Raw genomic sequence first — 24,203 nt, 5'->3', positions numbered from 1 at the left:
TTGTCGATGGGGGCTTGATAGGCATTGAACATGCCCCCAACTCATTGCTTAGGGTTCCTATAGTGATTTTGATAGAGACTTCTACTTTAGTGTTCATTGGGATGGAAGATGTGTTGGCTTTTTTGTTGGATTCTTGTGCTCTACCTCAGTTCAGGGTTGTTTCAGAGGTTTTTTCTAGTTTTGGCACTGGTGATGAGGGGGTTTTGCTAATGTAATACTATAGGAGGTTGTCTGAGAGATTTGTGTTTACTAAGAATGTGGGGTCCCCCCTCCACCCGTGAAAAAAAAACCCCTCTTTCAATTGTTGGTGGATTGAGCTTTCCTCGTGCTGTTAGATTTATTGTTGCTCTTCCCCCAAAGGAAGAATCTTGACCTCTTGCTTGTTCCAATACCTCCCTTGTAGTGGTTTGTATCCCCACAACGGTAGATAATGTAGACTTCTAGCAATGTTGTGGGTTGGTTTATGAATTTGACATTTTTTGGTTTCGTTCTTGATCTTCATCGTTGGGTGATAAATTTTTGGACACCCATAGATTTTGGTAACATTGAGCTTTTCCTTTATACAAAGGGGTTTTTTGTTACTAGTTTTATTTATATCAATGAACAAGATGTAGTGTTAAGAAAATTGTGAGCTTGAGGGGCACTCTCTTTTATCCAAACCTTCAATAGTCTCCTTCAACCTTCTTCCTAAACCACTAAAGTGTGCTTGGTGTGGGTTCATCTTCCCATTCTTCCCCTTTACTTATGGAATAATTTTGATTTGAGACCATAGATAACTCCACTGGTCATTTCTTAAAGGTGGATAATACAATGACTGCTATGGGTCTCTTGACCTTTGCACATAATCTAGCTAACATTGACATCTCCCACACCTCTTCTTAGGGATGTGGTTCTTGTGGTTGGGGATAGGCTATGGACTCGATAGTTGGACTGTGAAGGTCTCTCCTTTTGATATTGTTTATGTTTATCAAATGGTCACCTTGCACCATACGGGTGTTTCCACTTGGTGGATAATAACGATCATTTGACTATCTTAACTTCTAATTCTTCCTCTAATAACTCTTCACAAGATGAAAATGAATATCCTTATATTGATGCTCATGTTGTGATTTGGCCTCCTTGAACTTGGTGGACCTTGCTCCACCTCTCTTTCTCCAGCTTTTGGTTGATGTTGTGCAACCTTATCAACACTCCGCTCCTTGTGTTAATAGTCTCTCAAAATGAAGTTCACCACTTTCTACCCTTTGTGGTAAGATCTTACTGATAGTACCACTAGGGTGGTTGTTTGACAACTTAGGAAAAAATATTCTTCTCTCTCTCTCTCTCTCATTCTTTTTATCACGTTGTGGTTGTTCTATTAGCCACTCTAAAATGCGCTACTAGCTTTTCTGTTAGTGTGTTTTTTATTGTCTTTTCTTGACCCTATTGTAAATGTCTTTTTTGATCTATCTTTGTAAGGGCCAACACCCTTGTCTGTTTTATTTGTGCATTATTGATCTTTATCAACACTTAAGATTTGTGGTTGTGTAAAGGCTAATAGCCTTATTTTGTTATCAATTTGTATCAAGAACATCATCAACTTTATCTTTAGTAAGCCATTATTTTGCATTGTCATGTATCCATTTAGTTGGTATTTCTCGAACTATTTCGAATGCAAACCTTTTGAATTGGGTTAAACTATGAAAGTTACTCAAAATTATAAATATCTAAAGGGGCTAAATTCTTAGCTATGGGTCAAATATTGTCTAATATTTTCTCCCTCCTTAGTGTATTGTATATGATGTATGATTTGATGAGAATGGATATGAAGAGATATATGAAAAATATGTTGGATGGTTTACATTTTAGAATATAGAAAATCTCTTTGATTAGGTTTTAAAGGGCCCCCAAAACCTCGTACATAAAGGGTGCAAAATATATTCAAAGACAATCCACAACTAGGATAGGATCAAGACCAAAGCAAACATTTTATCATCAGGCTCCCTAACACATGGAACAAACAATGCAAAAGAAGAACTACATGCAATCTCAAACTAGATAAAGGATCCAAAATCCTAGCCTAAACCTAAGATATTCCATCATTAATATTTTCCTTTAGTCTCATTCTTGTGCAACCACATCCTACTAGGCTAATGAACCCATCACCAAAATCCCAACACTCATGGGGTATTAGGGAAACACTTTGCGCTGGCATAACCAACTGAGAAATAGGGCTAGACACAACCCTAGAGATAGCCACAACCTAAGGAACAACATCAAAATCTTTACTAGTAGGAGCCTTATCACAATTCATTACAAAAGAAAGAAGGTTAGAACCAACAAAACCCATTATTGGGCTATTGTTGACTAAAGGGACAACACCATCAGACCCAACAATATGAACCCTGTTAGCATGAATGCTGGTGATACCACATTGGGGGAGTATTCTAAGCATTGGAGAGTATTGACATGTTGCATTCATGACTGTGTTTATCAATGATGTCAACATAGCACAGTTTTTGTAAAGACTGGCTGAGTAATAGATAGAGATCTTGATGGTACAGACAATGGTTTGATTGTTTGGTGATGCACAATTATGGACATGTTTGGCACAGTGTCCTGATGACATGGTAAAGTGCACAGAGTCAAAGTCGAAGATGTACAAAATTTGTACCTAATTTATAGAGAGTAGTTCAGAAATAGAGTATTGGGAAATAAGTTCTTGATGTTTGTTAGCTATCTTTCATCTAAGATGCAATGAAGAGATGCACGGTCAGGCAGTGACAAAGGATAGTTAGCTGATGACATCAGCAAGTGCGCAAGCCCTAGTATTGCACGTGTGAAGTTTTGTATAGATTGTGAGCCGACAGTGCTATTGTAATTGTAATTAATTATTTATCTTATTATAGTTAATTAGGGAAGCCTCAAGGCCAACTCGAGGAATTATTATGAAGATATGGTATAAAGGAAAGATGGTTTCCTTGTTTGTATGTGATGAATGAAGTGTTGTAATCATTGCAAGAAGTGCAAAGTGCAGAAAGAAGCATAGTGATTACTGAATGTGTGTAAGCGATCCAATGGATTGTTGGATGTGAGATTGGTGATCTGGCTGCAAGATTAGAAGGAGCAGAAGTCTGGTTGACAAGACAGAGAAAGAGGAAGGAACAATACAATACCATTCTATTATTCTGCAAGGAATAATACAAAGACCATTTGGATAGTGGCTTCATCGGTCTTGCCCTTGAAGCTGTTTGGGTAGTGGGTCTAGCTATCTTCCACAACTCCTAATAGGGTTGGAATCACCTAATAGGGATTCAAATTCTCCTAATAGGGATCATATGCACTGAATGTATTCATAGAATCCTAACAGGGTCCATCCTCTAACAAGGAATATTTATATTAGTACATCATCTTGTGGGTACCATCCCCACCGAGGTTTTCCCTCTGATCAAGGGTTTCCCTAGTTAACATATCTAGTGTTATTGTGTATGAGTATCTTTTTGTGATTTCAGTTTATATTACTCATACGATTAAGTTTGTTTAAGGTTCATAACTATGATAATAGTTGGATGACTGAATCACCCCCACTAGTTATATCAGTGGACTATATATTCTAACAATTGGTATCAAAGCATTAGGTCCTTAAAGGATAAGCTTAACAACTTTGGGAGATCAATGGAAAATCTTTTTAGAAAGGATAGTCCTAGATTTGATGGGGCCAACTATGACAGTTGGAAGGAGAAGATAAAGACTCATCTATTGTGCAGGGCCCCGAGATATTGGATCTTGACAAAGGGTAAGAAGACAATCGTTGAAGAAGAAAAGCTTGAAGAATGCAGTGAAGAAGAGAGAGATCTATTCATGTGTAACATGAGAGCAAGAGAAGCTCTACTAATAACTCTTCCAAAGAATGAATATAGTAAGGTAAAGTCACTTGTAACATCTTATGAAATTTGGAAAGCATTAGAATCTACTTTTGAAGGTAATGCTCATGCAAAGAGAACGAGATTACATAGTTGGATATGTACATTTCAAGATTCTAGAATGATGGAAGATGAATCTGTAAGAAGTTACATTAGAAAAATATGAGAAATTGTTGCAAGAATTCGGTCTAATGGTGGAACCTAGGAAGGTGATGAAGTCATATGGAAGATCTTGAAAATTTTGACACCACCATTCAAGCCAGTAGCTCAGATGATTCAATTAGTAAGGCCTTGCACTAAAGATTTCACAAAGAAAATGTGGCTTGGAAGGTTAGAATCAACATAAGCAGATCTGAGACAATTTGGAGATCTAGCAAGAGTTGAAAAAGCTTTTAGTGCCCTGAATATTTGACCTAATTTGACAAGGAGTGCAAGCACACATGTAGATTTTGCTGGTAGCAATAGATTCAATGAAGACAAGAAGATTGAGGAAGGAATAGCCCTTCTTGTGAGAAGAGAAAAAAATGGTAAGAAAATCTTTAAATGTTGGACTTGTAATGAATTTGGTCATTATGCATCTAAATGTCCTAAAAGTGAGAAAAAAGTATATGGGAAATTTTAAGCCTAGAAGATATAGATATGGAAACTGTTTGTATGCTAATGAAGATGAAGAATTTGATGAGAAAGGTCAAAGTGAAAGCGATGATGAATTGAGATTTGTGGCTATCAAGGAAGATGATTTTGATAGAGAAATTAGAGAAGAAAGAGCTCTAGTATCCCAAGTGGAAAAGAAATTTGATTGGATAATTGAAAGTGGTTGTTCACATCACATGATTGGTGATATGAATAAGTTTGTTAAGTTCAAGAATCATGATGGAGCTATTGTTAGAGTTGGTAACAATGTAGCTTGTCATATAACAGGAATTGGATCCATTGCTCTTGATGGTAAAACTAATATTGGTGATGTTGATTTTGTTGATGGATCAAAGCATAACTTGTTGAGTGTTGGACAGTTGGTAGAAAAGCGTTATCAGTTGCAATTCAGTTAGAAGACATGCATTATGAAAGACAAATATGGTAAGATGATTGGAACTGACACTAGATCCAGAGGTAATGTATTTTAGTTGAATCCTACTGAAATGAGCTAAAGTGGATAATAATTGGTTGTGGCATAGAATATTTTGTCACATAAACTTTGATAATAGTGTGAAGGTTAGTAGAACTTTTATTGTCAGAGACTTGCCTAAGATTACTAAGCCTACTAATGTTGTGTGTAAGGAATGTATTTTGGATAAGCAGAATGAAGTATCATTTCCTAGTAAGAAGTTCACTACCACAGAGAAGTTGGAGATCGTTCACATAGATCTAAGTGGTCCTAGAACAAAAGGATTCTATGGTGAAAGGTATTTTATGATTTTTGTTGATGATTTCACTAGAATGATGTGGATAGCATTTCTTAAAGAGAAATATGAAGCTTTTGAGAAGTTTAAGATATTTAAGAATAGAGTTGAGAATGAATCTGGTGTTAAGATAAAGTATTTGAGATCTGACAGAGGAGGAGAATTCACCTCTAGAGAGTTTAACATATTTTGTGAAGAGAATGGAATCAAAAGGCAACTATTTGCACCTAGAACACCTGAGAAAAATGGAATTTTTGAAAGAAGGAATAAATTAGTAGCTAAAGTAGGAAGAACGATGTTGTTTGAGAATGATGTTTCTAAGTCATTTTTGGAGAGAAGCAGTCAATAAAATAGTATATACTCTGAACAGAGTACATATCAGAAAAGGTATGAGCAAGACACCTTATGAATTATGATTTGGTCATTCACCATCAGTTATGTATTTTAGAATATTTGGGAGCAAATGTTATATTAAGAGAGATGATGGCATTGGTAAGTTTGATCCAAGAAGTGATGAAGGTATGTTTCTTGGTTATTCATTGCAAAGCAAGGCATACAAATGTTTTAACTATAGAAGTAAGGCAATAGTTGAATGCACAAATGTAAGGATCGATGAAAAGTTTGGAACTAAGGAAAAGATGATAGAATATAATTTAGATGAAGAAGATAATTTTGGAATTGTTAGATAGAATGTTGAAGTTTTTCTTTGGCACTAACAATGATTTGTAGAATGATGTGCTAACTGTTAAGAAAAGAGGAGAACATAGATCTGAACCTAGAGAAGAGATAAGAGTTGAGATGAAAACTCCTACCTCTAATAGGAATCTGACAAAGAATCATCCCTTAGCAGATAATTGGAGGTAAAGACAAAGGTGTGATGATAAGGAACAAAGTAAATGAGGAGATATGTTTGATATCTCAAGTTGAGCCTAAAAGCATAGATTAAGCATGTAAAGATGATCATTGGATTCAAGCAATGAAAGAATAATTAGATCAGATTGTGAATAATGATACATGGGAGTTAGTTCCTAGACCTAAAGACAAGAATGTGATAGGAGCGAAATGGGTATTCAGAAACAAGATGAATGAGAAAGGTGAAGTTGTGAGGAACAAGGCTAGACTTGTATGAAAGGGATATTTACAAAAAGAAGGCATAGACTAAGATGAGACATATGTACCTGTAGTCAGAATGGAATATGTAAGGATGTTCTTGGCATATGCAGTGAATAAGAAGTTCAAGGTTTATCAGTTGGATGTTAAATCAACCTTTTTGAATGGTGAAATTGAAGAAGAGGTATATATTAAGCATCCTGAAGGTTATCCTTTATCAAAAGACAAAGACATGGTATACAAACTAAAGAAAGATTTATATGGTTTGAAGAAAGCACCTAGAACCTCGTATGCAAGGTTGGACAGTTATTTGGCAAAGCTTGGATTTGTTAAAGGTATGGAAGAGAAAAACTTGTATTTGAAAGAAGTTGAAAATGGTTTGTTGATTATTGTAATATTTGTTGATGAAATAATTTTTGGAGGTAATGATGAAGCAAGTGATAAGTTTTTTGAAGAGATGAAAAATGAGTTTGAAATGAGCATGATATGAGAAATGAAGTTTTTCCTAGGATTGTACATTGTTCAGAATAGTGATGGTATTTTTGTTTCACAAGCTAAGTACTTAAAAGATTTGTAGAAAAGGTTTGGTTTGTAAAGTCGTAAACCTGTTGGTACACCTATGATATCTGGTCACAAGTTATCCAACAAAGATGAGGCACCTGCAGTAGAGCAGAAGAAGTACATATCCATGATTGGAGGTTTGTAGTATCTGAATCACACTAGACCAAATATAGAAAATGTAGTTGAGATTGTAGCTAGTTTTAAAGTTGATTATAAGGAGTATCATTTTGTAGCAGTGAAGAGAATATTCAAATATTTGAGACATCTGATTATGGAATTTGCTATGAAAGATCAAGTGATTTCACTCTATGTGCATATACTAATGCAGATTGAGCAGGTAGTACGGATGACAGAAAGAGCACTAGTGGTGGATCATTCTTTCTTGGAGGAAGATTGGTTTCTTGGCTAAGCAAGAAATGAGATTGTATTCCACAGAGTACTATTGAGGCAGGGTATATTGGAGTAGCAAATAACTGTAATCAAGTTATGTGGATGAAGCAGATGTTGAAGGATATCATAATTGAATTTGAAGAACTTGTTATCATTCACTGTGATAACATAAGTACAATGAGTATATCTAAGAATCATGTATTGCATTCTAAGACTAAGCATATATCTATTAAGTATAATGTGTCAAGAGAGAAAGCAACAAAAAAGGAGATCAGATTAGAATGTGAGTACTAAAGATTAGATTGCAGATTTCTTTATGAAGGCTTTGCCTAAAGATACATTTGAGTACTTGAGAGGTATGTTTGGGGTTATGCCCCTGCCTACTTTTGAGTAGATGATGTAGAGAGTACATCAGTCCAGTGGCACATAGCACTATTGTTAGCCTGGACTAAATGTTGATACTTCTTGTATGAGGGAGTATTTGTGATGATCTGGGTCACTAAGGACTCTTGGTATTTGGTACTAAATAGTGTCTTTGGACATTCGAGCTAGTTGATGAATTGGTGCAATATATTAGCAATTGGTATGTTGTAACATTGAGATTGAGGTCCTTGACATTGATGTCAATGGGGGAGAATATGCATGAAAAAATACATCTCCTATGGTATGAGGGAAAGTATCTCCTAAGGCATGGGGGAGAGTATGCATGATAAGAAGCATCTCCTAGGCATGGAGGAGAGATATCTTTTTAGAGAGATTTAGAAAGATTTGTGAAAGGAAGTAGGAATATGCATCTGATGTATTGTGAATTGTTTAGTGTGAAATAAATAATTGATGTCTAAGAAGGAGTACACACCTATTGTTTTGAGATTCTTTTTAGCATTTGGACAACTGATGCCGATCAACATGAACAACATAACATTGTTTGGTATTCTTGAAAATTAGATGGTTTTTTCATCTATGTTGCCATCAATGCCAAAGGGAGAGATTGTTAGCATGAATGCTAATGATACTACATTGGGGGAGTATTCTAGGCATTGGAGAGTATTGACATGTTCCATTCATGATTGTGCTGGTCATTGATGTTAACATAGAACGATTTCTATAAAGATTGGCCAAGTAAAAAACATAGATCTTGATGGTATGGATAATGGTTTGATTGTTTGGTGATGTGTAGTTATGGACATGTTTAGCACAATATCCTAATGATGTGGTCAAGTGCATAGAGTCAAAGTCAAAGATGTACAGAACTTGTACCTGATTTATAGAGAGCAATTTAGAGACAAAGTATTGGGAAAGTAATTCTTGATGTTTGTTGGCTATCTTATATTCGAGATGTGATGAAGAGATTCACAATTAGGTAGTAACAGAGAGCAGTCAGTTCATAATGTTAGTAAGTGCACAAGCCCTAGTATCGCATGTGTGAATTTTTGTATAGATTGTGAGCCAACAATGCTATTGTAATTGTAATTAATTAATTATCTTATTATAATTAATTGGAAAAGCCTCAAGGCTCACTCAAGGAATTATTATGAAGATATGGTATAAAGGAAAGATGGTTTCCTTGTTTGTATGTGATGAATGAAGTGTTGTAATCGTTGCAAGAAGTGCGAAGTGCGAAAAGAAGCAGAGTTCTTACTGAATGCATGTAAGTGATCCAAGGGATTATTGGATGCAAGATTGGTGATTTGGTTGCAAGATTAGAAGGAGAAGTAGTCTAGTTGATAGGATAGAGAAAGAGGAAGGAAAAATATAGTACCATTCTATTATTCTACAAGGAATAATACAAAGATCATTTGGATAGTGGGTTCATTGGTCTTACCGTTGAAGTTGTTTGGGCAATGGGTCCAAATGTCTTCCACAACTCCTAATAGGGTCAGAATCTCCTAATAGGGATTCAAAGTATCCTAATAGGGACTCATATGTACTAAATGTATTCATAGACTCCTAATAGGGTCCATCCTCTAACAAGGAACATTTATATTAGTACATCATCTTGTGGGCACCATCCCCACTAGGGTTTTCCATCTGATCAAGGTTTCCCTAGTTAACATATTTGGTATTATTGTGTATGAGTATCGTGTTTTGATTTCAATTTTTATTACTCATATGGTTATGTTTTTTTAAGGTTGATAATTATGATACTAGTTGGATAACTGATTGCCCCCCCCCTGCTTAGTTATATCGGTGGACTATATATTCTAACAAACCTTATAATTTTCCAACATATAAACAATGAGAAAAAAATAAATAGATCTATTAGAACTCACTTCAATAACCTATGACCATTGATTGGAATATCCTACCTAGCCACATTGCAAAAACTCCTAGGAAGATTTATTGAATATAGTGTAATGCTGAGAGGAAGCACTAATCCACCATGAAGAGAAACTCTTTGATTTTACTTTCTTATGATTAAATATATCTGCTACATGCCCTGCTTTGAATCAACTTCTATGCATGAAGTTAATCCATTCATCGTTCACAAGTTGGATCCATCCACCCTTAAAAGAAATAAGTTCAATCTTCACAAGTAACCTCTTAGATGCATCTGTTAGCTTGAATGTTGATGGTTTTCCTATGGGGGAGTATCCTAAGAATTGCTAGAACACTTGGGGAAATTGTTAGCATGATTGACATGTTGCATTCATGATTGTGTTTGTCATTGATGTCAACATAGCATTATTTCTATGAAGACTGGCAGAGTAGAAGACAGAAAAAAGGTCGTATGGATTGTGTATTGATGATTAGATTGATCATGGTTAAGGATGTGTTCTACATTTTATTTTAATGACATGATTAAGTGCACGTATAAAGAGTCAAAGACATACAAAAGATATCATTGATTTACAAAAGATAGGAAGCATATATGGTACCTGATAAGTGGTTTATGATGATTGATTTGTATATCTTTACTGAGATAAAATCATGATGATCCTAGTTAGATAGTGACAATAGATATCATGATGATGATGTTAGCAAGTGCACAAGGTTTGAAATCACACATGTGGAAAGTTGTAAAGACTCTGAGCCTACAATGATTTGTAATTACAAAAAGATGTAAAGTTTTGTAATATCTTAATGGGGTCCTACTATAATTAATTGGGAAAGCCTCAAGGATGACTCCAAGAATTATTTTGAAGATATGGTATAAAGGAAGGTTATTTTCCTTGTGATGAAATATGTGATTGATGTATAAAGTGTGAATTATGTAAGTAATATGCAAAGTTGGTAAATGCATGTAAGCGATCCAAGGGATTATTTAGATGTGATATTTGTGATCTGGTATTGATATTAGAAGAGGATAAGTCTAGTCAAGAGGAAAAAGGAGATGACTATTATTTCATTTCTATTATTCTACAAGGACTAATATGGAAATCAATTGGGCAGTGAGTTCAATGGTCTTGCCCTTGAAACTATTTGGATAGTGGGTACATCTTCCTTTTTCAACTCCTAACATGGTTGGAATCTCCTAATAGGGATTCAAAGTCTCCTAACAGGGACTGATATATACTGAATGTATTTCATTGGCTCCTAATAGAGTCCATCCTCTAACATGGAACTTTTATATTAGTACATCATTTTGTGGGTGCCATCCCCACCAGGGTTTTCCCTTTGATCAAGGGTTTCCCTAGTTAACATATTTGATGTTATTGTGTATGAATATCTTGTTATGGTTTCTGATTATATTGTTCACATGTTTAAGGATTAATAAGGTTGATAAATATTTTAATAGTTAGATAATTGATTCACCCTCCCCCCCTCTCAGTTATCTTGGTGGGATTTACTTTCTAATAATTGGTATCAGAGCATCAGGCACTTGAAGAAAAAGCTTAACAACTTTGGGAGATCAATGACAGGTCACTTTAGAAAAGGAAGTCCTTAAATTGATGGAGTTAACTATGGTAGCTGGAAGAAAAAGATGAAGGATCATTTTCTATGTATGGGTCTAGAATATTGGTTGATGACAAAGAATGAAAAGAAGAGTATGGAAGAAAGAAAATATGAGGAATGTAGTGAAGCTGAAAGATATCTATTTAGGTGTAATATGCTTGCCCCAAAAACATTATTGTCAACTCTTTCTAAGAAAAAATACAGTTAGGTAAAATCCGTAGAGATGTCTTATGAAATTTGGATAGCCTTAGAATCTACTTTTGAAGGTGATAAGCATGCTAAAAGAGTCAAACTACATAATTGGATTTTTTTGGTTTCAAAATGCTAAAATGATGGAAGATGAATCTGTGAGAAGCTATGTTGGTAGAATATATGATATTTTTGCAAGAATTAAGTTTTGTGAAGGATCTAAAGATGAAGATGAGATTATATGGAATATCTTGAAGACATTGACACTACCATTCAAACAGATAATATAGATGATTGAGCAAGTGATACCTTGTACTGAGAATTTTACCAGAGAGACTTTACTTGGAAGATTGGAAGCAAGAAAAGTGAGCTTGAAGCAATTTGGAGAATTATCCATAGTGGAAACAACCTTTAGTGCATTAAGTGTTCATCCTTCTTTATCAAGAAGTGCAAGCACTAATGGAGACTATGCTAGCAGAATAGATCTAGATCTAAGGAGGATAAAAGAATTGAAGAAGGAATTTCTCTACTTGTAAGAAGAGAACCAAATGGTAAGAGAATTTTTAAATGTTGGACTTGCAATGAATTTTGTCATTATGCTTCTAAGTGTCCTAAAAGAGAGAAACAATATAAGAATAATTTCAAGCCTAGAAGACCCAGTGATTGTTTGTATGCAAATGAAGATGATGAGTTTGAAGAAAGAGTTCAGAGTGAAAGTGTGATGAATTAGGATTTGTGGCTATAAAAGAAGAAAAATTTGGAAAATAAATTAGAAAAGAAAAAGCCCTAGTTTCACAAGTTGAAAAGAAATCTTCTTGGATTATAGATAGTGGATGTATGCACCATATGATTAGAGATATGAATAAGTTTGTTAAATTTATAAATCACGATGGAGGAATTGTTAGAGTTGGTAACAATGCGGCTTGTCACATCACATGAATATGATCTATTACTCTTGATGGAAAGACTAACACTGATGATGTTTATTTTGTTGGTGGGTTAAAGCATAACTTGTTGAGTGTTAGAAAGTTGGTTGATAAAGGTTATTAGTTGCAATTCACAGAGAAGACATGCATTATCAAAGATAATGATGATAAGTAATTCATTCGAATGAGTACAAGATCTAGAGGTAATGTGTTTCAATTGAACCCTACAAAGATGACTTGTTTGGTTGTGAAAGTGGATAACAGTTGGCTATGACATAGAAGGTTTTGTCATATAAAATTTGATAATAATTGTGAAGGCTAGTAATACAATTGCAATTAGAGATTTACCTAGAATCATGAAGCCTACTAATGTTGTTTGCAAAGAATGTATTATGGCTAAGCAGAAGAAGGTTTCTTTTCCCAGCAAGAAGTTCACTACTACAATGAAATTATGGATTGTCCACACAAATTTGAGTGGTCCTACCAAAACAAGAGGATTCTATGGAGAAAGGTACTTTATGATCTTTGTTGATGATTTCAGTAGAATGATGTGGGTAGCATTTCTTAAAGAAAAATTTGAAGCATTTGAAAAGTTCAAGTTGTTCAAGAATAGAGTTGAGAATGAATCTACTGTAAAGATAATATGTTTAAGATCAAATAAAGATGGAGAGTTTACTTCTAGAGAGTTTAACATGTTTTGCAAAGAAAATGGCATTAAAAGATAACTATTAGCTTCCAAGACTCCTGAGATAAATGGGATTGCAGAGAGAAGGAATAGATCTATAACTAAAGCAACAACAGAAATGATGTTTCAGAATGATGTATCCAAAACATTTTGAAGGAAAACAGTCAACACAACAATATACACCATGAATAGAATCTAGATTAGAAAAGGTACAAACAAGTCTCCTTATGAATTATGGTTTGGAAATGCACCATCAATAAAGTATTTTAGAATCTTTGGAAGTAAGTGTTACATAAAGAAAGATGATGATATTGATGCAAGAAGTGATGAAGGTATGTTCGTTGGTTTTTCATTGAAAAAAAAATCTTATAGATGTTTTAATCATAGAAATAAGAAAAATTTTGAGCGTGCAAATGTGAAAGTGGATGAAAAATTTAGAGTTGAAGAGAGAATGTTGAATTATATTTCCGATGAAGAAGAAGATATTCCTAAACTTGCTAGAGAGAATATTGAAGTTTTCTTTGAGACTAAAAATGAATTGTAGAATGATGTTCAAATTGTTGAACAAAGAGAATAATAGAAATCAAAACTAAGATAATAAGTGAGAGTTGAAATAGAAACTCCCACACCAACTAGGAATTTGACAAAGAACCAACTCGAGAATCAAATTATTGGAAGTAAAGACAAAGGAGTGATGACAAGAAACAAATTACATGAGGAATTAGGTTTGGTTTCTCAAGTTGAACCAAAAAGTACATATGAGGCATACAAGGATGATCATTGGATTCAAGCAATGAAGGAAGAATTAGATCAGATTGTGAAGAATGAGGCATGGGAATTGGTTCCTCGACCTAAAGATAAGAATGTTATAGGAACTAAATGGGTATTTAGAAATAAGATGAATGAACAAGGTGAAGTTGTGAGGAATAAAGAAACATTGGTATGCAAAGGATATTGATAGCAAGAAGGTGTAGATTATGAAGAGACATTTTCCCCTATTGCTAGAATGGAAGTAGTAAGAATGTTCTTGGCCTATGCAACAAGTAAGAAGTTCAAAGTGTATTAAATGGATATAAAGTCAACATTTCTGAATGGAGAACTTGCAGAAGTCTACATTGAGCAGTCTAAAGGATTTCCTTTGACAGAAGAAAAGGACATGGCATGCAGATTGAAGAAAGCATTGTGTAGTCTAAAGCAAGAACCTAGAACCTGGTATGCAAAATTGGACAAATATTTGAAAGAATTGGGATTTGCTAAAGGTAAGAAAGATAGTAACTTATATTTGATAGAAATTAAGAATAGATTATTGATCATTGTAATATTTTTGATGACATAATCTTTGGAGGTAATGATGAAGCAAGTGATAAGTTTTTTGATGAGATGAAGAATAGTTTGAGATGAGTATGATTGGTGAGATGAATTTTTTCTTGAGTTTATAGATTGTGCAAAATAGTGATGGTATTTTCTTATCACAAGCTAAGTATTTAAAAGACTTGTTGAAAAGATATGGTTTGGAAAATTGTAAGCTTGTTGGTACACCTATGATAACTAGTCATAAGCTATCTAGCAAAGATGAGACACCTACAATTGAGTAGAAGAAGTATATATCTATGATTGGAGGTTTTTAATATCTGACTCACACATACCAAATATAGAAAATGCAGTTGGGATAGTAGCAAGATTTCAAGATGATCCTAAGGAAACACATTATGCAACAACAAAAAGGATATTCAAATATCTAAAGGGTACACCTATGGTAATTTCACTTTGGGTTCTTATACTAATGTAGATTGGAAGACAGTATAGATGATAGAAAAAATACTAGTGGTGGAGCATTTTTTCTTGAAGGTAGATTGGTTTCTTGGCTAGAACTTATTATGTACAAATAGAATTTTCATAACCTATTATCATAGATTGAGATAAGACAAATATAGTGAGTATGTATAAGAATCTTGTGTTGCATTCTAAGACAAACATATATCTATTAAGTATCATGTTTTGAGAGAGAAAGTTGTAGAGAATGAAATTAGATTGGAGTATGTAAGCACAAAAGAGAGAATTGCATATATCTTTACGAAGCCTTTGCCTAAAGATATATTTGAGTACTTGCAAGGTATGCTTGGGGTTATGCCCCTACCTACTTCTGAGTAGATTATGCAGAGAGTACATCAATCTAGTGGTACACAATACTATTGGTTGTCAGGATTGAATGTTGATGCTTCATGTATGGGAGAGTATCTGTGATGAGAAAAGTCATCAAGGACTCTTGATAGTTGGTCTAGAATAGTGTCTTTGGACACATGAGCTGATTAAAGACTTTGAGAAGATGATTTACATAATGAAGCCTCTATCATTGATGTTAATGGGGGAGAGATTGCATAAAAAACATCCTCTAGCACAATGGGGAGAAAGAGTACATGAGTACATATTTTGGTAAATGTGGGAGATGTATGTATGGGGGAGAAGTGTTATAATAGGAGAGAGTGATTGATAGGGAGAAGTTGTGAAAAAATGATTTCCATCCATATAAGAATGAGGAAGCACAAACATAACATTAGTCCAGTAGATTTTAGATTTGATTGATGAAGAGGATTTGAAAGGAAGAGAACAACAACAACAATAGAGCTTGATTTGGTATTCTTGGAACTTAGATGTTTTTTTATCTATGTTGTTATCAATGCCAAAGGGGGAGATTGTTAGCATGAATGTTGATGGTATTAATTTGGGGGAGTATCTTGAGAATTGTTATAACACTTGGAGAAATTGTTAGCATGATTGACATGTTGCATTCATGACTATGTTTGTCATTGATGTCAACATAACATTTTTTCTATGAAGACTGGTAGAGTAGCATACATAGAACGAGGTCATCTGGACTATGTATTGATGATCAAATCAAGCATGGTTAAGGATGTGTTATGCATTGTATCCTGATGATGTGGTTAACTATGCACATAGAGATTCAAAGACATGCAAACAATATACTTTGTTTATAGAAGATAGTACCCAGACATAGTACCTGTTAAGTGGTTTATGATGATTGATTTATAGCTCTTTACTGAGATAGAATTGTGATGAGCGTAGTTAGACAATGACAATAGATAGCATGATGATGACATCAACAAGTGTACAAGGTATAAGGTTGTACATGTGAAAAGTTGTAAAGATTGTGAACCAATAGTGATTTGTAATTATGGAAAGATGTAAAGTTTTGTAATATCTTAATGAGGTCTCACTATAATTAATTGGGAAATCCTCAAGGCCGACTCAAGGAATTATTTTGAGGATATGGTATAAAGGAAGATTATTTTCCTTGTGATGAAGTATGTGATTGATGCATGAAGTGTGAATTGTGTAAGTAATATATGAAGTTGGTAAATGTGTGTAAGTGATCCAAGAGATTATTTGGATGTGGGATTTGTGATCTGGTATTGAGATTAGAAGAGGATTTGGTTAAGAGGAAAAAGGAGCTAAAGATTATTTAATTTCTATTATTTTGCAAGGAATAATATGGACACTAGTTGGATAGTGAGTTCAATGGTCTTGCCCCTAAAGTTTTTTGGATAGTAGGTCCATCTACCTTCTACAACTCCTAATTGTTGGACTTAGATCAGTTTTGACAATTAAGTGTCAACACACTTAAGAAAATTCTAAAGTTGATGTTGAGTATAATATAGATGTTGAGCTATAGTATGTACTAAGCCAAAAATTTAATAAGTGTTGAGTTATTCAATTGTTGAGCAAGTTTCAAGTGTGGAGTGACAATTGATGCAGAGCTAGTATATGTGTTGAGCTAGTATAGGTTCCAAGCAAGAGAAAGTTCCTATATGAGTTGAGCATCAGCAATTAGTAAGTGTAGAGTAACACAGAATCAACATAAGAGTTTGTGCCCTCACAAACTCAGATATAAACCATTTTTGAGCCGAGTCAAGATGAATCTCGAAGGATCTAAAAGATAAAATCAAATCTATTACATTCCCTATGTAATCAACATACAACCAATTAGAAAAATGGAGAGAGCATGCAACCAGTCAAGAAATATGGAAAGAATTGAGTAGGAAAAGATGTATGAATCTCAATCATAGATTCATACCTAACCCTAAGTCTCAAAACCTTTATAGGGAGGTTGAAACCCCATAATTCAAGTGTGTAAGAGGTCATGTGGAATTCTAGCAAAGTTTTGGAAAGGGGTGAGAAGACTTAGAGGAAGAACAACATTGCAGAAATAGTTGGTCAAGAACAAAGTATCATCACTTCGAACAGAGATATATAAGATTAGGAAGGATTATATTAGATTGAACATAACAAGGATCTAAAATTAACAATTCAATATTTTAAGTCATTAGATCAATGCATTCTATTATACTTTCTAGGCATTGTATTAAAATAATGGAAATCCTATGATGATAGGTTGGTTTAACAACCATGTTGTAAATCCTTTAACAAGGTGACATTCTAGGTGAATGTTTGTAAATCCTTTAGATAGGTCACTTTTAATAGGGTGTAAAGCCTTTAATAGGGCAGACCATTGATGGTGGTCAAACTCTATAACCTTAACCAGTTACATATTGCTGTAGTGATAAGTTGTGGGTGTCATCCCCACCCCTATTTTACCTTCTCATTTTGGAGGGTTTCTAGGTGATCAAATCTTGTGTTATCTATTTTCATGCATGTCTTTATTTTCATGTTAATTAGATGTGTTAAATGCATGTGAATAATCTTAGTTAAAACTTTTAGAGGGTAAAGTTTATTACTTCTTATTCACCCCTCCTCTTAGAAGTAAATCTCCCCAACTGTAAATTCCAACAAGTGGTATTAGAGCTTGGTTCTTACAAGGAGAAGCCTTACAACTTGGAGAAAAAGATCTAGAAATGGAAGTCTACAAACTTGGGAAGATCATAGAAAATTAGGAGATTGAGATACAACTCATTCTACATTCTCTAGAAGAAGTTAGAGAAGAATTGAGGAAATCCTTAAATAGAAGAAGAGAGATTGCCATAGCTGAGAATGATACATAGTACAACGAGATTGATACCTCAAAAGTGTTTGCAAATGGAGATTCCAAGGAGTTTGATGCAAAAATAATAGATCTAATGGAAAAGCATATAACTCAAGTAGAAGAGATCAAAAATCTCAAGATTAAACAAGAATCATAAGCCATAATGTTTTGTGAAGTGATTGAACAAAAGAAAAGAGCCATTGAAGATAAAGCTATTATTGAAGATGAAAAGAGAAACCTTGCTAATAGATTGGAGGAAAAGTCAATTGAGCTTGCAAGAATTTCCAACATGCAGCTAGACACCGTAAGCTAGATGATGAATGCACATCATCAGCTAAATTTGAAGGAAATTGAGATCTCCACACTGAAGATACAAAATGACTTGAAAAGAGAGAAGGAAATTTCAGAGAGCTTCAAAAAACCTAATGAAGCCATCAAGTACTTTGAACAGCTATTGAAATCACCAAGATCCAACAATGACACTTCAAGACTAGGATACAACAATATTGAAGAAGGTGAGTCATCAAAGACTATAGAAGAAAGAAGTGACAAAGGTAAGAACACAAAACCGACTTGTCATTTTTGTGGTAAAAAGGGACATACCTCTAATGTGTCCAGGAGTCAGAATGCCAACCAATATGGAAAACCTAAAAATATGGGTCACTATCACAAGTGCAATAAGCAAGGTCATCAGGCACATGACTGTAGGACTAGAACCATCAGGACATGAAGATTTGAAGGCCACCACTACAATTGCAAGAAGTATGGACATAGAGATTTTGAGTGCAGATGAAAGTCTATGTGGACACCTAACCAACCAACAAGGTCAAATAATCATGGACATCATTACAATTGGGACTACAACACTAGGCATAGTTGTCACTACTGCCAAGAGTATGGAAACATCCCTAAAAATTACATAAGAACACATTTTAGAGGAAGCTACAATAGATGGTTGAGCCAAACTACATGCTTTAGTTGTTTGAAGACTGGTCACATTAGCAAGGACTACCCAACAAGGTCAAAAGCACCCAACTCAAAGTTCAACAAAGGAAAAGGAAAAGTAGACGTTGAGCACATCAGAGGAGAAATGAATAAAACATGGAAGAAGAAAGATGGAGGCAACACATCCAATGAAGAGATCACTTCACCCAAAAGGTCAAGTGGTTACACTTCATCCAACTAAAAAAAAGAAGGTATGTGGAACTGATATACAAAGCTTTATCATACATTAGTTCCAAGACAAGTAAGTATTGAAAAGGATAGATCAACATGAATATGGGTGCAAAGTTAAAATTTCAAAATTATCACAAGTATTTCCAAGTAAGAAAAGTTGTTTGCACATGTCGAGTTATCTGTTAAAGTTAGTAGTGGATGCTAAGTGAAGGGAAATTTGTATTGAATCTGTGTAAGGGAAACTCCAGCATATGCCAAGTGATTAGAAAGACAATGGAAGTCAAGTAAAGAAAAAATGTTTAAGGAGCCGAGTGGACAATTGTAAATCCACTAAGCATTAAGTGGTATGAAACAAGGGTATTTGATCGCATTTTGAATCATTTTTCACCATCATGAACAAAGAGAAAAGATGAGAAGAGTGAATGAAGGATTTTGAAGAAGAGAATCAAGCATTTGAGAAAATTTCAACTGAGATTTAGCATAGTTTCAACAATTCAAGGTATTTATACTTGAGTCAAGCTACGCAATTTCAAAATTTCTTTATGTTGAAACCCTAGATTTCACAAGTGGCCTCTAGTTCTAGAAAACCCCAAGAAAAAGAGCCGCTTGAAGTTTAGTTAGTGTCAAATGAAGTTAAGAAACCCAATTTTTGACCTATCCTTGAAGTTTCCTATAAAAATGACCCTGCCGGAGCCTTATCCATAGTTCCTCCTAAGGTTGTAATGGTCCAAGATGTTAGGAGATTCTATAACTACAAAATAGGTGCTATTAGAGACATGGAAATCGGGGAGGCATATGACAAGTTGTGTGAGAATAGGGTCTTGAAAGAAGAGTTTCAAATCATTGAGAAGAAGGGCTTAACCCATGCCCTAGATTTCCCTACTACTTTTAAGACTAAATGGATTAGAATTATACTCAATAGGATACATGATGGTAGCTTATGGTTAGAAGATGGGCCAATCAAAATATCAAAAAGAATTATTCATAGGGTAACAAGGTATCCAACCCTAGATTGGCCTAAAACCCTAATGGGTGACTCCAAAGAAGCTATTGAGAAGAATACTAGAGTGAAGTGGAACAAGAGAGGCATAACCATTGATACTATTAAGGATCCTCTTGTTGATTTTTTTGTTAGAGTCATATCCCACAAGTTTTTCCAATCTTGTAGACTAAACAATGTTCCTTGTATTGTAGTGGATGTTGGTTATAAACTTGTTAAAAATGATCATACTTATGATCTAGCTGAACTACAACTGCAACAGATCAATGAGAATTTGGGAGCTATAAGAAGAACAAAGGGAACTCAATGTAAGTTTGGAGCAATTTTGATATGTATATTCTTCTATGTACAAAATGAATTCCCCTCTTTTGGAAAGGTTAGCTATAAGACAAACAGGTCCATTGTAGCTCAAGTGAATAATACATTGAACAAATGGGAGCCAATTTTGAGACACTCATGACCAACTATTTTGAAGATTTCAAGAAATCAATGAAACAAAGACTTAGGATTCTAGTCTCACTTGTGTAACACCATATAAATGATATTTGCTTTCTTGTTGATATTGACTATACCTACATCCAAGTAGCCATACCAAGGGTAAGATGGCTTAGACCACTTGGGTATGAGATAAATATTGATGAAGCATCTAAAAAAATAACAATCTACTTGTAGAAGAAGTAGATAAAAGTGCCCAACATTTTGGTACATATGATGTAGTAAGATCTAAAGTAGATATGGAATTGAAGACTACTTCTACACTCAAGAAAAAGGATGGATTAGTCAAAAACTCAAGGCTAAATTTGAAGAAGGCATAGAAAAATTAGAGGAAGAAGAAGATGATGAAGAGGAAGGTGAAGATGAAGAGTAATAGGGGCAGGAGCCACTAGCACTAACCCAAGGCATAGGTGAAGATGCCAAAGAAGCAGAAGGTGTTGAGGAGGAGCAAACCAAGGAAGCACCTAAGGTAGAGGCAAAGAAGAGGAAAGCACAAAAATAGCCTACTACTCAGCCCAAAGGCAAAAAGAAAGTAAAGCCAAGCCCAAAAAAACCTACCACAAGGGCAGATACAAGGGCTACAACAAAGGTGTCAAATGAACAAGAAGAGAAGAAATCCATAGAACAAGGAGGACCAGCAGAGAAGAAGTAGAGGAGAAAATATGTGGCACCTCTAGAGTCAAATGAAGAAAGGACAGAGTTTGATGAAAATGGACAGTGTAGAGTGGTAAGTCACACCACTAAAGTTGATTTGGAAAACATTTGTGACAACATTAGGGACAATGCAGACTTGTTAGGGCTTAAAGGTATTAATCTCAATAAGTTGACAAGAGAAGAACAAAACATAGTGAAAGAATCAATATACACTATGATGGAAAAGTTCAAGAATACTCCACTTGAACTTGATAATACTGTGCCTAAGGAGTTATATTCCATTATAGAAAATAAATGGCATTATAGCCTAAACATGGAAAAAGAAATAAGAGAGTCAACATTGGCTCATGTGATGCCTGAACTCACAAAAGGTCAAATAAGTAAGGCAAGTAAGAAGCATGGGAGCAAGTTTGCACCCAAATATAGAGCATTCAATATTTTTCAAAATAAAATTGAAGATGTTGTGAAGAAGTCCACTCTCAAGTGGAAAGCAATCTATAGCCTCTAGATAGTCTAGGAAGGACAAGAAGATCCCTTTGAGGGAAGGAATGACGAAGATAATGAAGAAGAAAATGACAAAGAAGAAGAAGGAGAGAAAGAAAAGACAAATGTTGTAGTGGAGAGGGAAAGACAAAAAGATGACATTATATAACAACAAACATATCAAAGTGTGCAAGACACCAAAATACCACCTCCTAGCCCTCCACATGTCACACCTACACCTGCAGAGACAATAATTGTAAAGGATGTTCCTAACATCTCTGGTTAGAACATCAACCCATTGACTACAGAGGACCTTAGAAAGATCCTTCACCAAACTACTTTGCAATCACAGCTATGTACTAATCTAGTCTTGGTGAGTGTAGAGGAACCTTAGAAAGTTGTAGCTAAGATTACAAAAAAGATGCTGAATCCACAAGAACCACCTTCACATACTCTAAGAGCTACAAGTGGTCAACCACAAGAGCAAGCATCACAAGATGCATCGGCTAGGGTTGACACCATAATCATAGTGACTTCAAATGCCGAGGAGCAAAGAAAGGAGAAAATAGGACATAAGGATATCTCTATTCCTACAACATAAAGTCAAGGTGCACTCCCTCAGATCACTATAATTGATCAAGGCAGAACTAAAGAGGACAAGGAATAGAGCCCTAAGGAAAAGAAACAAGAGGCAATTCAAAGATTGATAAATTTTCCTACTATAGGGACTCCCACTAGAACAACATAGAAGTCAAGCACTGATGTAGTACCACTTCAAATATCTACACTAGGCTCTAGCTCTACCAAGGTAGCAAGGGTACTTCACTATAGAGACCCTGCAATTGATGAGGAGATAGTCATTCCAAGATATGACTATAAAAATATGAGTATTGATCAGATTAATGAAGTGCAAGGGGCACTAGAAAAGAAGAAGAAACAAGAGATACTTAGGAGTGAGTATAGACAAAGGCAAGCTCTGATTCAAATCAAAGACATCTTTCTTGATGTATTCAGCTTGCAAGTACCTGATGAGATAAAGCCCATAATGGAGCAATTATCCAACATAGTGGACCAGGTGCAGAATGAAGACCTAGACACCAATGCTAAATTGATTGAATGGTCTAAAAAGAAGTTCTAGATGAAGGTAAATAAGAAAATATCTGGTGAGATAGAAATTTCTCAAATAGAACTGGCAAAGAAGGTAGAAAAGTTGAAAGCGGTACTTGAGAATATATTCTCACTATACTCTAAACTATGTGATTCTTCATACTTCACACAAGAGACCAACTAGAGGATATTGAGCTTGGAGAGTAACCTTAAAGTATCTAGCATGTAGCTACCAAAGGATCCAACTCAAAGTGAGAAGCATTTTGGTACAACACTTCACACACAAAAGGAATTAGCTGTACTCATAGTAGATGAGGCAAACACCAAGGTCAAGCTAATACAAATTCAATCTGCCATAACCTCTCACATGGAAATTTTCACAAAGAAATGGCCTATGCAAAGAATGTCTTGAAGAAAGATCCCAATCTTTCTACACTGGAAGACCTAGTACACCTTACAACAAAGACAACCATCTAGCTTAAAGCACTAGAAATTGCATTAGAAAATTGGGATGCTGCTTTGAAAATCATTATGGAGGTAAACAAATGTTTTTTGGCTAAGTATTCAATTCATTCATAGAACTCTTTGACATAGGTGCCAAAAAAGGGGGAGATAATACATTATGGAGATAAATGGAGATATAATAAATTGGGGGAGATAATAAAATTTTGAATTTTGAGGAAATAAGGAGATAAAGCCAAAAGGATATAAAAACTACAAGGGAAGATGTGTGAAAGGAGGAGTAAAGACAAAGCAGATAGAAATAGGGTAGACAAGGGAAGGAATGACAAGGAAGAGATACAGAGTATCAAAATAATTAGCATGAGACAAATTCAACATAAGGATTTTTGGATACAAAAATGGCACATCAGCTTAGGGGGAGTTACAAGTTTTTGAGGTATATAGTCTTCTACAAAATTTTGAACAATTTTACTAAAATTTTGTACATATGCCAAACAAGATGTATATTGTACTCATAGAGATCAGATTCATAATGCTTAGTCAAGTGTTTTTGACACTCATGTCAACATACTTAAGAAAATTCTAAAGTTGATGCTGAGTATAATATAGACACCGAGCTATAGTATGTGCCGAGCCAGAAATTCAACAAGTGCCAATTTATTCAAGTGTCGAGCAAGTTTCAAGTGTTGAGTGACAATTGATGTTGAGCTAGTATATGTGCCAAGCTAGTATAGGTGCCGAGCAAGATAGAGTTCCTATATGAGCTGAGC

This window comes from Cupressus sempervirens, chromosome 2 (assembly GCF_028749045.1).
Source record: "Cupressus sempervirens isolate cs-2001-9-10 chromosome 2, ASM2874904v1, whole genome shotgun sequence".
Lineage (NCBI taxonomy): Eukaryota > Viridiplantae > Streptophyta > Pinopsida > Cupressales > Cupressaceae > Cupressus > Cupressus sempervirens.
Note: the sequence above shows the minus strand (reverse complement) of the source record.